Source organism: Chrysoperla carnea, assembly GCF_905475395.1.
Source record: "Chrysoperla carnea chromosome X unlocalized genomic scaffold, inChrCarn1.1 SUPER_X_unloc_1, whole genome shotgun sequence".
Classification (NCBI taxonomy): Eukaryota; Metazoa; Arthropoda; class Insecta; order Neuroptera; family Chrysopidae; genus Chrysoperla; species Chrysoperla carnea.
Window position 1 is genome coordinate 5,876 of NW_025408044.1, and position 17,541 is coordinate 23,416.

The 17,541-nt window shown below is 23.9% G+C and overlaps 3 non-coding genes across 3 annotated transcripts; all 3 read right to left on the reverse strand.

The window, feature by feature from the left end:
• Positions 1 to 533: 533 nt before the first annotated feature.
• Positions 534 to 652, reverse strand: LOC123303485. Its single transcript, XR_006535603.1, has one exon. It is a non-coding gene; the product is annotated as a 5S ribosomal RNA (ribosomal RNA).
• Positions 653 to 7,012: 6,360 nt separating this feature from the next.
• Positions 7,013 to 7,131, reverse strand: LOC123303497. Its single transcript, XR_006535614.1, has one exon. It is a non-coding gene; the product is annotated as a 5S ribosomal RNA (ribosomal RNA).
• A 6,359-nt stretch (positions 7,132 to 13,490) lies between these two features.
• Positions 13,491 to 13,609, reverse strand: LOC123303508. Its single transcript, XR_006535625.1, has one exon. It is a non-coding gene; the product is annotated as a 5S ribosomal RNA (ribosomal RNA).
• Positions 13,610 to 17,541: the final 3,932 nt, after the last annotated feature.

Genomic DNA, 17,541 nt, shown 5'->3' on the forward strand with positions numbered 1-17,541 from the left:
TACCAATTTATGCGCAATTCATGCAAAGCGTGTTACAATTATGCCTAAGGATATACAATTGGCAAGACGTATTCGTGGAGAACGTGCATAAGCGTTTTAAATGACAATTTAAAAAAAAAAAAAACAAATAAGAAATATTTTCGGTCCTATATATAGGACCAACATATATTATTAAATAAGAGTATATTATTTTTATTAAAAAATATATATATATATATATATATATATAAATTATTGAAATAAAATTAAACATTATTAAAATTTTGTTATAATTATAAGCGATTGCTATTTCTAAAAATAAATAAATTTCATAAAATTTATATTATTTTATATTCATTTGAAATATTAAAAAAACTTCTCGCTTTAAAGTAACCATGATATGAGTTATAAATGCAATAAAATTTTATACAAAAAATAATATTTATTTGTTGACGAATAATATAAAAGGTTTACATTTCTAAATAACATATATTTATATATGGTGTGTAAAAAAAAAGAAAAGAAGAAAAATAATTTATATTTTTAATATAAAAAGGCAACCGCACACAGTGTTCCCAAGCGGTCACCCATCCAAGTACTGACTGTGCCCAATGTTGCTTAACTTCGGTGATCGGACGAGAACCGGTGTTTTCAACGTGGTATGGCTGTTGCCAGTAATAAATGAAAATTTTTACAAATATATATTTTTCATAAATATCATTAATATTAAAGTATATTATTAAAATTTTCAATGAAGTAATCAATTTAAATATATACTTATTTATTATACCATATATTTTAAATAAAAATGCAACCGCACACAGTATTCTCAAGTGGCCACCCATCCGTGGTACTGACTGTGGCAAATGTTTCTTAACTATTATTTTATAAAATATTTATACAAAAAATAATTTACTCTTATCAAATATTAATTTGTGGCCTGTATTAAGGCCTATGTTATTTTCATTTTTTAGCAAAAATAATGAAATATTTCAATATATTATTAAAGTAACAGATCATTTCTTTTTTGGTGCTGCTTTTTTAATTTTTGTAGGAGATGATTTGGCAACAGAAGCTTTCTTAGCTTTTGGTGCTTTCGGTTTACGAGCAGGGCTACTTTTGGCAGCGGATTTTGTACTTTTTGCTGGTTTTGCTTTAACTGGTGCTTTTTTTGATGCCGCTGATGATTTTGCAGTAACTTTTTTAGCAGCAGTTGATGATGATGGAGTCGCTTTTTTTGCTTTAGGCTTTTTGGCTGCCAATGATGTAGTTGTGGCTTTCTTTTCTTTTGGTGCCCGTTTACTTTTAGCACTCTTTGCTGAACCTTTTGCTCCACTTTCTTTTTTGGATACTTTTGATTTAGCTGAAGAATTAGATGAAGCGGAAGCAGCCAATTTGAATGAACCAGATGCACCTTTACCTTTAGTTTGTACCAAGGCTCCCTCAGTTACAGCAGCTTTTAAATATTTTTTAATAAATGGTGAAATTTTATCAGAATCCACTTTATAATTTGCAGCTAAATATTTTTTAATTGCTTGTAATGATGAACCACCACGTTCTTTTAAATTTTTAATTGCGTTAACAACCATTTCTGATGTACGTGGATGTGTTGGTTTTGAATGTTGTTTTGTACGTTTAGCACCAGAAGCTGTTGCTTTTTTTGTTGGTGTTGTAGAAGCAGCAGTAACCGCAGTTGCTGCAACAGCTGTAGAATTTTCTTCGGCCATATTTTTTTACTTTATAAAAATAATGTATTTATTATAAATATTTAAATGATAAAATATAATAATTCTATCAAATAAAAAATAAAGGTTTTCAATTATATCATTATTCACAATAATATAAGTCCCTATGTAAGTCAAAGTACCATGTAGAAAACACATAAAAATTAAATAGTATTTCTAATTTACTGTCGTAGTAAACATGATTTATTTTTTCAATTTCTATAATATATAAAATAATAAATTATAAATTTAATAATAATATTTATTTTATAAATTAAAATATATTTAATTTTTTTATTAACAATTATTAATAAACATAGTTTAATATTAATTATTTCAATCATACAAAACAATAATATTTTTAAGGTAAACTTAAAAAGTATATATTTTTATTTTTTATTTAATATCGATTTATTATAAATTATTAGTATATAAATAATTAAAAAATTTAATATATAAATATATATATTATAGTATAAGATTTCATTTTTAGAAAAACTTTTTTTGTCAATAATGAAAACGTATTATTATGAAATGTGTTAATCGAACATTGACAAAATATATTTCATTAGAAAATACTTTTATTTATGCATTAATATCAATAATTAACTATTAAATTAATTTTTTCATAATTATATAAAGAAATTTTATACTGATATAAGTATTTATATATTATAATATTTATTTTAAATATAAAAAAATTTATGACAAAATATATTATTAGAGTATTTGTTGAGATTAATATAAGATTATTTTAAATAAGAATTAATTTATATAATTATTAAAATATTATTAATTTTATGTTATGTAATTTTAATAAAAATAAATAATAATAATAATAAATATACAAATTTTTTAACAATTTAAATTTTATATGATCTAAATAATTTTGTTAAGTACGATATGAGAAATCATTGTAAGCTTCGTTAAGAAACTTTGTAATATAAAATAATAATAATAATATTAAATATATAAATAAATAAAATAAATTTGATATATATTTTTAGTTCATTCTGTGTATAAATCAAAGGATACCGAATAATTGGTAACGGATGCGATATATTATAGTATCGAGTATTAAAACATAATATATAAATTTATCTTGTTATTCAAATTTTTTGTTACTTAACTTATGTATTTAGAAAATTTATAATATTATTTATATAATTGACATAAAATCTTATAAATTGAAATTTTATTAATATGTATCAAAAGAAGAGAGTAACGTATTGATATAATATCAAAGGATACTGATTATTTAAATAACGAATACGTCATATATTGTTTGTGTAACGAAGTTCACTTGGCCATCTAGTTTAAAATAACATTTTCAATAGAAAGTTTATATGCTTTGTTTTTTTTTTTTCTTTAATTATTAAAAAAATAAATTGAAATTTAATTCAATCAAATTTTATAATAATTTTAAAAAAATTTTTCCTTTTAAAAAATATTTTGTGATGTTGTGATAATATGTATTAATACAAGTGCATCCTGATACTTTTATCTCTAGTAAAGGTATGAGTATCATGAACAGTTTTGTTATCTAATGATATTATTTTGATAATATTTTGTGTATATTCTTATAATATTTTGTCTAAATATCATCATAATACAATATTATTTTGATAATATTTTATGAATATTCTTATAATATGTTACCTAAATGTCATCATAATATGATGAATTATTTCCATAATAACATAAAAAAAAAGAAAAAAAAAAAAAGAATCATTAATTTATAATTATTTAAATTGATTCTTTAAAAAAATATTATAATATATTATTTATAAAAATAATTTTTACTCTTATTTTAAATAAATTTGTGGCCTTTTATTAAAAGGCCTATGATCGATGTATTATTATTATAAAAATTAATGCAATGTTTTTAATTTATGCTTTCTTTTCAGTTTTCTTTGGTAATAACACTGCTTGAATGTTTGGTAATACACCACCTTGAGCAATTGTTACACCAGATAATAATTTATTTAATTCTTCATCATTACGAATTGCCAATTGTAAATGACGTGGAATGATACGTGTTTTTTTGTTATCACGGGCAGCATTACCAGCTAACTCGAGAACTTCTGCAGCCAAATATTCCATAACAGCAGCCAAATATACTGGGGCACCAGCACCTACTCGTTCAGCATAATTTCCTTTTCGTAATAATCTGTGAATTCTTCCAACAGGAAATTGTAATCCTGCTCGGCTTGATCTTGACTTTGCCTTTCCCTTTACTTTACCACCTTTACCTCGTCCAGACATAGCGAATAAATTTATTTAATTAATATTTTTTTTTGTAAATATAATCACACAGATGTGTACGTTACGGGGATTGTAACATAAATGTTTAAAATGTTATTTGGGTATTTTAATTTATAATATTTATAAAATATAAAACTTTAAAAATAAACCAATCACCTTATAGTATTATTTTTAGCCAATCAGAGAGTAGTATTCATTTTTATTGTTATATCCATCTTCGCGTATATAATACGCTAGTTGTATACACGACACGCTCATACATATACTGACTGGTGTTCTGTAACTATCTGTGTATATTAATTGTTTGTAACAATGCCACCAAAAACAAGTGGAAAAGCAGCAAAAAAAGCTGGCAAAGCTCAAAAAAATATATCAAAGAGTGATAAGAAAAAGAAGAGGAAGCGCAAGGAATCATATGCAATTTACATTTACAAAGTATTAAAACAAGTGCATCCTGATACTGGTATCTCTAGTAAAGCTATGAGTATCATGAACAGTTTTGTTAATGATATTTTTGAACGTATTGCTGCTGAAGCATCACGTTTAGCACATTATAATAAACGTTCAACAATCACAAGTCGGGAAATTCAAACCGCAGTTCGATTATTATTACCTGGTGAATTGGCAAAGCACGCTGTTAGTGAAGGTACTAAAGCTGTTACAAAATATACAAGTTCAAAATAAATAAATCGAAAATATTATTTAATTGATAACATAAAAATACATCAACATATAAAAATGGCTCTCTTTTTAAGAGAGCCATCAAATTTTTTAAATAAGAGTAAATTATTTTTATATATACAAAAAAATAAAATAAACAATTATTAATATCATATTTAATATAAAATTTTATATATTAATAGCTTGAATATATCTATTATTAGTATATCAATATTATTAATTTTAAATATAATAAAGGATATCGCGGAATATATATCGTAAATCAGTGTAATGCAAATGCATTACATTACCTTTATTATTTTCATTTTACATTTACTACTTGTTTATGTACGCTTATAATTATTAGAAAAATATTTTTAATAATTTTAAAAAATAAATGAAATAATAAAAATTTAATAATAAATTATTTATTGAAAGTATAAAAAATGGTATAGCAAAATCTTTATTTTCTTTGATTAAGGCGAAATGTTTTATTAGTTATAAATTCGATAATCTCCTATCGATACTTGTTACTCTTAACTTGTATATATAAAAAATATAATAGTATATTAATTTATAATAAAATTTTTTCAAAAATTCAATAAGTTATTGTAAAATAAAATAGATAATATACAAATTATAATTTATTATTGCAGATATATTACAATAAAAAAAAAAAAAATAAATAAAAATATTTGGTAATGTATGTTATAAACAAAATAATTTGTTGTAAACAAATTATATAATATGTTATATTTATTAACAAATTTATTTACTCTTATATAAATAAAATTAGTGGCTTCCCAAAAAGGAAAGCCTGTTTAAATTTATCGGATGTATTAAATATTCTTTAATAAATTTACTAAATATTTTAAGTAAATTATTATATTTTCTTAACCTCCAAAACCATACAAAGTACGACCTTGTCGTTTTAATGCATATACAACATCCATAGCTGTAACTGTTTTACGTTTTGCGTGTTCAGTATATGTAACAGCATCCCGAATAACATTTTCAAGGAATACTTTAAGTACACCACGTGTTTCTTCATAAATTAAACCAGAGATACGTTTTACTCCACCTCGTCGTGCTAAACGACGAATTGCAGGTTTTGTAATACCTTGGATATTATCACGCAAAACTTTTCTATGACGTTTTGCACCCCCTTTTCCAAGACCCTTTCCACCTTTTCCTCTGCCAGTCATTTTAATAAAAAATTATTTACAATATTTTAACGAACGGATAACACGTGTGTTAACCTCACAAGTATTGTAATGTATGTGAGCGCCGGTACAATTGTGCCTTTTTATATAAAGCATTAAAGATTTTTTAAGCCACGCCTATACAATTTGATTAGTCCATACTCTGATAGCTATCCAATAGGATATGACAACAAAAATTTTGAAATTTCATATAAATATAAATACAACACATTTATTTCGCATTTAAACATTTGACTTTGTAGTATCAAATTGTCGAATATAATTTTTAAAATTGTGTGTTTTTTTGTAAAAACATTATTATTTGAAAATGGCTAGAACCAAGCAAACTGCACGTAAATCAACTGGTGGTAAAGCACCAAGAAAACAATTAGCAACGAAAGCTGCACGTAAAAGTGCACCAGCAACTGGTGGAGTAAAAAAACCACACAGATATCGTCCTGGTACAGTAGCTTTACGAGAAATTCGTCGTTATCAAAAAAGTACTGAATTGTTAATTCGTAAATTACCATTCCAACGTTTAGTACGTGAAATTGCACAAGATTTTAAAACCGATTTACGTTTCCAAAGTTCAGCTGTTATGGCATTACAAGAAGCTAGTGAAGCCTATTTAGTAGGTTTATTTGAAGATACCAATTTATGCGCAATTCATGCAAAGCGTGTTACAATTATGCCTAAGGATATACAATTGGCAAGACGTATTCGTGGAGAACGTGCATAAGCGTTTTAAATGACAATTTAAAAAAAAAAAAAAACAAATAAGAAATATTTTCGGTCCTATATATAGGACCAACATATATTATTAAATAAGAGTATATTATTTTTATTAAAAAATATATATATATATATATATATATATAAATTATTGAAATAAAATTAAACATTATTAAAATTTTGTTATAATTATAAGCGATTGCTATTTCTAAAAATAAATAAATTTCATAAAATTTATATTATTTTATATTCATTTGAAATATTAAAAAAACTTCTCGCTTTAAAGTAACCATGATATGAGTTATAAATGCAATAAAATTTTATACAAAAAATAATATTTATTTGTTGACGAATAATATAAAAGGTTTACATTTCTAAATAACATATATTTATATATGGTGTGTAAAAAAAAAGAAAAGAAGAAAAATAATTTATATTTTTAATATAAAAAGGCAACCGCACACAGTGTTCCCAAGCGGTCACCCATCCAAGTACTGACTGTGCCCAATGTTGCTTAACTTCGGTGATCGGACGAGAACCGGTGTTTTCAACGTGGTATGGCTGTTGCCAGTAATAAATGAAAATTTTTACAAATATATATTTTTCATAAATATCATTAATATTAAAGTATATTATTAAAATTTTCAATGAAGTAATCAATTTAAATATATACTTATTTATTATACCATATATTTTAAATAAAAATGCAACCGCACACAGTATTCTCAAGTGGCCACCCATCCGTGGTACTGACGGTGGCAAATGTTTCTTAACTATTATTTTATAAAATATTTATACAAAAAATAATTTACTCTTATCAAATATTAATTTGTGGCCTGTATTAAGGCCTATGTTATTTTCATTTTTTAGCAAAAATAATGAAATATTTCAATATATTATTAAAGTAACAGATCATTTCTTTTTTGGTGCTGCTTTTTTAATTTTTGTAGGAGATGATTTGGCAACAGAAGCTTTCTTAGCTTTTGGTGCTTTCGGTTTACGAGCAGGGCTACTTTTGGCAGCGGATTTTGTACTTTTTGCTGGTTTTGCTTTAACTGGTGCTTTTTTTGATGCCGCTGATGATTTTGCAGTAACTTTTTTAGCAGCAGTTGATGATGATGGAGTCGCTTTTTTTGCTTTAGGCTTTTTGGCTGCCAATGATGTAGTTGTGGCTTTCTTTTCTTTTGGTGCCCGTTTACTTTTAGCACTCTTTGCTGAACCTTTTGCTCCACTTTCTTTTTTGGATACTTTTGATTTAGCTGAAGAATTAGATGAAGCGGAAGCAGCCAATTTGAATGAACCAGATGCACCTTTACCTTTAGTTTGTACCAAGGCTCCCTCAGTTACAGCAGCTTTTAAATATTTTTTAATAAATGGTGAAATTTTATCAGAATCCACTTTATAATTTGCAGCTAAATATTTTTTAATTGCTTGTAATGATGAACCACCACGTTCTTTTAAATTTTTAATTGCGTTAACAACCATTTCTGATGTACGTGGATGTGTTGGTTTTGAATGTTGTTTTGTACGTTTAGCACCAGAAGCTGTTGCTTTTTTTGTTGGTGTTGTAGAAGCAGCAGTAACCGCAGTTGCTGCAACAGCTGTAGAATTTTCTTCGGCCATATTTTTTTACTTTATAAAAATAATGTATTTATTATAAATATTTAAATGATAAAATATAATAATTCTATCAAATAAAAAATAAAGGTTTTCAATTATATCATTATTCACAATAATATAAGTCCCTATGTAAGTCAAAGTACCATGTAGAAAACACATAAAAATTAAATAGTATTTCTAATTTACTGTCGTAGTAAACATGATTTATTTTTTCAATTTCTATAATATATAAAATAATAAATTATAAATTTAATAATAATATTTATTTTATAAATTAAAATATATTTAATTTTTTTATTAACAATTATTAATAAACATAGTTTAATATTAATTATTTCAATCATACAAAACAATAATATTTTTAAGGTAAACTTAAAAAGTATATATTTTTATTTTTTATTTAATATCGATTTATTATAAATTATTAGTATATAAATAATTAAAAAATTTAATATATAAATATATATATTATAGTATAAGATTTCATTTTTAGAAAAACTTTTTTTGTCAATAATGAAAACGTATTATTATGAAATGTGTTAATCGAACATTGACAAAATATATTTCATTAGAAAATACTTTTATTTATGCATTAATATCAATAATTAACTATTAAATTAATTTTTTCATAATTATATAAAGAAATTTTATACTGATATAAGTATTTATATATTATAATATTTATTTTAAATATAAAAAAATTTATGACAAAATATATTATTAGAGTATTTGTTGAGATTAATATAAGATTATTTTAAATAAGAATTAATTTATATAATTATTAAAATATTATTAATTTTATGTTATGTAATTTTAATAAAAATAAATAATAATAATAATAAATATACAAATTTTTTAACAATTTAAATTTTATATGATCTAAATAATTTTGTTAAGTACGATATGAGAAATCATTGTAAGCTTCGTTAAGAAACTTTGTAATATAAAATAATAATAATAATATTAAATATATAAATAAATAAAATAAATTTGATATATATTTTTAGTTCATTCTGTGTATAAATCAAAGGATACCGAATAATTGGTAACGGATGCGATATATTATAGTATCGAGTATTAAAACATAATATATAAATTTATCTTGTTATTCAAATTTTTTGTTACTTAACTTATGTATTTAGAAAATTTATAATATTATTTATATAATTGACATAAAATCTTATAAATTGAAATTTTATTAATATGTATCAAAAGAAGAGAGTAACGTATTGATATAATATCAAAGGATACTGATTATTTAAATAACGAATACGTCATATATTGTTTGTGTAACGAAGTTCACTTGGCCATCTAGTTTAAAATAACATTTTCAATAGAAAGTTTATATGCTTTGTTTTTTTTTTTTCTTTAATTATTAAAAAAATAAATTGAAATTTAATTCAATCAAATTTTATAATAATTTTAAAAAAATTTTTCCTTTTAAAAAATATTTTGTGATGTTGTGATAATATGTATTAATACAAGTGCATCCTGATACTTTTATCTCTAGTAAAGGTATGAGTATCATGAACAGTTTTGTTATCTAATGATATTATTTTGATAATATTTTGTGTATATTCTTATAATATTTTGTCTAAATATCATCATAATACAATATTATTTTGATAATATTTTATGAATATTCTTATAATATGTTACCTAAATGTCATCATAATATGATGAATTATTTCCATAATAACATATAAAAAAAGAAAAAAAAAAAAAGAATCATTAATTTATAATTATTTAAATTGATTCTTTAAAAAAATATTATAATATATTATTTATAAAAATAATTTTTACTCTTATTTTAAATAAATTTGTGGCCTTTTATTAAAAGGCCTATGATCGATGTATTATTATTATAAAAATTAATGCAATGTTTTTAATTTATGCTTTCTTTTCAGTTTTCTTTGGTAATAACACTGCTTGAATGTTTGGTAATACACCACCTTGAGCAATTGTTACACCAGATAATAATTTATTTAATTCTTCATCATTACGAATTGCCAATTGTAAATGACGTGGAATGATACGTGTTTTTTTGTTATCACGGGCAGCATTACCAGCTAACTCGAGAACTTCTGCAGCCAAATATTCCATAACAGCAGCCAAATATACTGGGGCACCAGCACCTACTCGTTCAGCATAATTTCCTTTTCGTAATAATCTGTGAATTCTTCCAACAGGAAATTGTAATCCTGCTCGGCTTGATCTTGACTTTGCCTTTCCCTTTACTTTACCACCTTTACCTCGTCCAGACATAGCGAATAAATTTATTTAATTAATATTTTTTTTTGTAAATATAATCACACAGATGTGTACGTTACGGGGATTGTAACATAAATGTTTAAAATGTTATTTGGGTATTTTAATTTATAATATTTATAAAATATAAAACTTTAAAAATAAACCAATCACCTTATAGTATTATTTTTAGCCAATCAGAGAGTAGTATTCATTTTTATTGTTATATCCATCTTCGCGTATATAATACGCTAGTTGTATACACGACACGCTCATACATATACTGACTGGTGTTCTGTAACTATCTGTGTATATTAATTGTTTGTAACAATGCCACCAAAAACAAGTGGAAAAGCAGCAAAAAAAGCTGGCAAAGCTCAAAAAAATATATCAAAGAGTGATAAGAAAAAGAAGAGGAAGCGCAAGGAATCATATGCAATTTACATTTACAAAGTATTAAAACAAGTGCATCCTGATACTGGTATCTCTAGTAAAGCTATGAGTATCATGAACAGTTTTGTTAATGATATTTTTGAACGTATTGCTGCTGAAGCATCACGTTTAGCACATTATAATAAACGTTCAACAATCACAAGTCGGGAAATTCAAACCGCAGTTCGATTATTATTACCTGGTGAATTGGCAAAGCACGCTGTTAGTGAAGGTACTAAAGCTGTTACAAAATATACAAGTTCAAAATAAATAAATCGAAAATATTATTTAATTGATAACATAAAAATACATCAACATATAAAAACGGCTCTCTTTTTAAGAGAGCCATCAAATTTTTTAAATAAGAGTAAATTATTTTTATATATACAAAAAAATAAAATAAACAATTATTAATATCATATTTAATATAAAATTTTATATATTAATAGCTTGAATATATCTATTATTAGTATATCAATATTATTAATTTTAAATATAATAAAGGATATCGCGGAATATATATCGTAAATCAGTGTAATGCAAATGCATTACATTACCTTTATTATTTTCATTTTACATTTACTACTTGTTTATGTACGCTTATAATTATTAGAAAAATATTTTTAATAATTTTAAAAAATAAATGAAATAATAAAAATTTAATAATAAATTATTTATTGAAAGTATAAAAAATGGTATAGCAAAATCTTTATTTTCTTTGATTAAGGCGAAATGTTTTATTAGTTATAAATTCGATAATCTCCTATCGATACTTGTTACTCTTAACTTGTATATATAAAAAATATAATAGTATATTAATTTATAATAAAATTTTTTCAAAAATTCAATAAGTTATTGTAAAATAAAATAGATAATATACAAATTATAATTTATTATTGCAGATATATTACAATAAAAAAAAAAAAAATAAATAAAAATATTTGGTAATGTATGTTATAAACAAAATAATTTGTTGTAAACAAATTATATAATATGTTATATTTATTAACAAATTTATTTACTCTTATATAAATAAAATTAGTGGCTTCCCAAAAAGGAAAGCCTGTTTAAATTTATCGGATGTATTAAATATTCTTTAATAAATTTACTAAATATTTTAAGTAAATTATTATATTTTCTTAACCTCCAAAACCATACAAAGTACGACCTTGTCGTTTTAATGCATATACAACATCCATAGCTGTAACTGTTTTACGTTTTGCGTGTTCAGTATATGTAACAGCATCCCGAATAACATTTTCAAGGAATACTTTAAGTACACCACGTGTTTCTTCATAAATTAAACCAGAGATACGTTTTACTCCACCTCGTCGTGCTAAACGACGAATTGCAGGTTTTGTAATACCTTGGATATTATCACGCAAAACTTTTCTATGACGTTTTGCACCCCCTTTTCCAAGACCCTTTCCACCTTTTCCTCTGCCAGTCATTTTAATAAAAAATTATTTACAATATTTTAACGAACGGATAACACGTGTGTTAACCTCACAAGTATTGTAATGTATGTGAGCGCCGGTACAATTGTGCCTTTTTATATAAAGCATTAAAGATTTTTTAAGCCACGCCTATACAATTTGATTAGTCCATACTCTGATAGCTATCCAATAGGATATGACAACAAAAATTTTGAAATTTCATATAAATATAAATACAACACATTTATTTCGCATTTAAACATTTGACTTTGTAGTATCAAATTGTCGAATATAATTTTTAAAATTGTGTGTTTTTTTGTAAAAACATTATTATTTGAAAATGGCTAGAACCAAGCAAACTGCACGTAAATCAACTGGTGGTAAAGCACCAAGAAAACAATTAGCAACGAAAGCTGCACGTAAAAGTGCACCAGCAACTGGTGGAGTAAAAAAACCACACAGATATCGTCCTGGTACAGTAGCTTTACGAGAAATTCGTCGTTATCAAAAAAGTACTGAATTGTTAATTCGTAAATTACCATTCCAACGTTTAGTACGTGAAATTGCACAAGATTTTAAAACCGATTTACGTTTCCAAAGTTCAGCTGTTATGGCATTACAAGAAGCTAGTGAAGCCTATTTAGTAGGTTTATTTGAAGATACCAATTTATGCGCAATTCATGCAAAGCGTGTTACAATTATGCCTAAGGATATACAATTGGCAAGACGTATTCGTGGAGAACGTGCATAAGCGTTTTAAATGACAATTTAAAAAAAAAAAAAACAAATAAGAAATATTTTCGGTCCTATATATAGGACCAACATATATTATTAAATAAGAGTATATTATTTTTATTAAAAAATATATATATATATATATATATATATAAATTATTGAAATAAAATTAAACATTATTAAAATTTTGTTATAATTATAAGCGATTGCTATTTCTAAAAATAAATAAATTTCATAAAATTTATATTATTTTATATTCATTTGAAATATTAAAAAAACTTCTCGCTTTAAAGTAACCATGATATGAGTTATAAATGCAATAAAATTTTATACAAAAAATAATATTTATTTGTTGACGAATAATATAAAAGGTTTACATTTCTAAATAACATATATTTATATATGGTGTGTAAAAAAAAAGAAAAGAAGAAAAATAATTTATATTTTTAATATAAAAAGGCAACCGCACACAGTGTTCCCAAGCGGTCACCCATCCAAGTACTGACTGTGCCCAATGTTGCTTAACTTCGGTGATCGGACGAGAACCGGTGTTTTCAACGTGGTATGGCTGTTGCCAGTAATAAATGAAAATTTTTACAAATATATATTTTTCATAAATATCATTAATATTAAAGTATATTATTAAAATTTTCAATGAAGTAATCAATTTAAATATATACTTATTTATTATACCATATATTTTAAATAAAAATGCAACCGCACACAGTATTCTCAAGTGGCCACCCATCCGTGGTACTGACTGTGGCAAATGTTTCTTAACTATTATTTTATAAAATATTTATACAAAAAATAATTTACTCTTATCAAATATTAATTTGTGGCCTGTATTAAGGCCTATGTTATTTTCATTTTTTAGCAAAAATAATGAAATATTTCAATATATTATTAAAGTAACAGATCATTTCTTTTTTGGTGCTGCTTTTTTAATTTTTGTAGGAGATGATTTGGCAACAGAAGCTTTCTTAGCTTTTGGTGCTTTCGGTTTACGAGCAGGGCTACTTTTGGCAGCGGATTTTGTACTTTTTGCTGGTTTTGCTTTAACTGGTGCTTTTTTTGATGCCGCTGATGATTTTGCAGTAACTTTTTTAGCAGCAGTTGATGATGATGGAGTCGCTTTTTTTGCTTTAGGCTTTTTGGCTGCCAATGATGTAGTTGTGGCTTTCTTTTCTTTTGGTGCCCGTTTACTTTTAGCACTCTTTGCTGAACCTTTTGCTCCACTTTCTTTTTTGGATACTTTTGATTTAGCTGAAGAATTAGATGAAGCGGAAGCAGCCAATTTGAATGAACCAGATGCACCTTTACCTTTAGTTTGTACCAAGGCTCCCTCAGTTACAGCAGCTTTTAAATATTTTTTAATAAATGGTGAAATTTTATCAGAATCCACTTTATAATTTGCAGCTAAATATTTTTTAATTGCTTGTAATGATGAACCACCACGTTCTTTTAAATTTTTAATTGCTGTTAACAACCATTTCTGATGTACGTGGATGTGTTGGTTTTGAATGTTGTTTTGTACGTTTAGCACCAGAAGCTGTTGCTTTTTTTGTTGGTGTTGTAGAAGCAGCAGTAACCGCAGTTGCTGCAACAGCTGTAGAATTTTCTTCGGCCATATTTTTTTACTTTATAAAAATAATGTATTTATTATAAATATTTAAATGATAAAATATAATAATTCTATCAAATAAAAAATAAAGGTTTTCAATTATATCATTATTCACAATAATATAAGTCCCTATGTAAGTCAAAGTACCATGTAGAAAACACATAAAAATTAAATAGTATTTCTAATTTACTGTCGTAGTAAACATGATTTATTTTTTCAATTTCTATAATATATAAAATAATAAATTATAAATTTAATAATAATATTTATTTTATAAATTAAAATATATTTAATTTTTTTATTAACAATTATTAATAAACATAGTTTAATATTAATTATTTCAATCATACAAAACAATAATATTTTTAAGGTAAACTTAAAAAGTATATATTTTTATTTTTTATTTAATATCGATTTATTATAAATTATTAGTATATAAATAATTAAAAAATTTAATATATAAATATATATATTATAGTATAAGATTTCATTTTTAGAAAAACTTTTTTTGTCAATAATGAAAACGTATTATTATGAAATGTGTTAATCGAACATTGACAAAATATATTTCATTAGAAAATACTTTTATTTATGCATTAATATCAATAATTAACTATTAAATTAATTTTTTCATAATTATATAAAGAAATTTTATACTGATATAAGTATTTATATATTATAATATTTATTTTAAATATAAAAAAATTTATGACAAAATATATTATTAGAGTATTTGTTGAGATTAATATAAGATTATTTTAAATAAGAATTAATTTATATAATTATTAAAATATTATTAATTTTATGTTATGTAATTTTAATAAAAATAAATAATAATAATAATAAATATACAAATTTTTTAACAATTTAAATTTTATATGATCTAAATAATTTTGTTAAGTACGATATGAGAAATCATTGTAAGCTTCGTTAAGAAACTTTGTAATATAAAATAATAATAATAATATTAAATATATAAATAAATAAAATAAATTTGATATATATTTTTAGTTCATTCTGTGTATAAATCAAAGGATACCGAATAATTGGTAACGGATGCGATATATTATAGTATCGAGTATTAAAACATAATATATAAATTTATCTTGTTATTCAAATTTTTTGTTACTTAACTTATGTATTTAGAAAATTTATAATATTATTTATATAATTGACATAAAATCTTATAAATTGAAATTTTATTAATATGTATCAAAAGAAGAGAGTAACGTATTGATATAATATCAAAGGATACTGATTATTTAAATAACGAATACGTCATATATTGTTTGTGTAACGAAGTTCACTTGGCCATCTAGTTTAAAATAACATTTTCAATAGAAAGTTTATATGCTTTGTTTTTTTTTTTTTTTTAATTATTAAAAAAATAAATTGAAATTTAATTCAATCAAATTTTATAATAATTTTAAAAAAATTTTTCCTTTTAAAAAATATTTTGTGATGTTGTGATAATATGTATTAATACAAGTTCATCCTGATACTTTTATCTCTAGTAAAGGTATGAGTATCATGAACAGTTTTGTTATCTAATGATATTATTTTGATAATATTTTGTGTATATTCTTATAATATTTTGTCTAAATATCATCATAATACAATATTATTTTGATAATATTTTATGAATATTCTTATAATATGTTACCTAAATGTCATCATAATATGATGAATTATTTCCATAATAACATATAAAAAAAGAAAAAAAAAAAAAGAATCATTAATTTATAATTATTTAAATTGATTCTTTAAAAAAATATTATAATATATTATTTATAAAAATAATTTTTACTCTTATTTTAAATAAATTTGTGGCCTTTTATTAAAAGGCCTATGATCGATGTATTATTATTATAAAAATTAATGCAATGTTTTTAATTTATGCTTTCTTTTCAGTTTTCTTTGGTAATAACACTGCTTGAATGTTTGGTAATACACCACCTTGAGCAATTGTTACACCAGATAATAATTTATTTAATTCTTCATCATTACGAATTGCCAATTGTAAATGACGTGGAATGATACGTGTTTTTTTGTTATCACGGGCAGCATTACCAGCTAACTCGAGAACTTCTGCAGCCAAATATTCCATAACAGCAGCCAAATATACTGGGGCACCAGCACCTACTCGTTCAGCATAATTTCCTTTTCGTAATAATCTGTGAATTCTTCCAACAGGAAATTGTAATCCTGCTCGGCTTGATCTTGACTTTGCCTTTCCCTTTACTTTACCACCTTTACCTCGTCCAGACATAGCGAATAAATTTATTTAATTAATATTTTTTTTTGTAAATATAATCACACAGATGTGTACGTTACGGGGATTGTAACATAAATGTTTAAAATGTTATTTGGGTATTTTAATTTATAATATTTATAAAATATAAAACTTTAAAAATAAACCAATCACCTTATAGTATTATTTTTAGCCAATCAGAGAGTAGTATTCATTTTTATTGTTATATCCATCTTCGCGTATATAATACGCTAGTTGTATACACGACACGCTCATACATATACTGACTGGTGTTCTGTAACTATCTGTGTATATTAATTGTTTGTAACAATGCCACCAAAAACAAGTGGAAAAGCAGCAAAAAAAGCTGGCAAAGCTCAAAAAAATATATCAAAGAGTGATAAGAAAAAGAAGAGGAAGCGCAAGGAATCATATGCAATTTACATTTACAAAGTATTAAAACAAGTGCATCCTGATACTGGTATCTCTAGTAAAGCTATGAGTATCATGAACAGTTTTGTTAATGATATTTTTGAACGTATTGCTGCTGAAGCATCACGTTTAGCACATTATAATAAACGTTAAACAATCACAAGTCGGGAAATTCAAACCGCAGTTCGATTATTATTACCT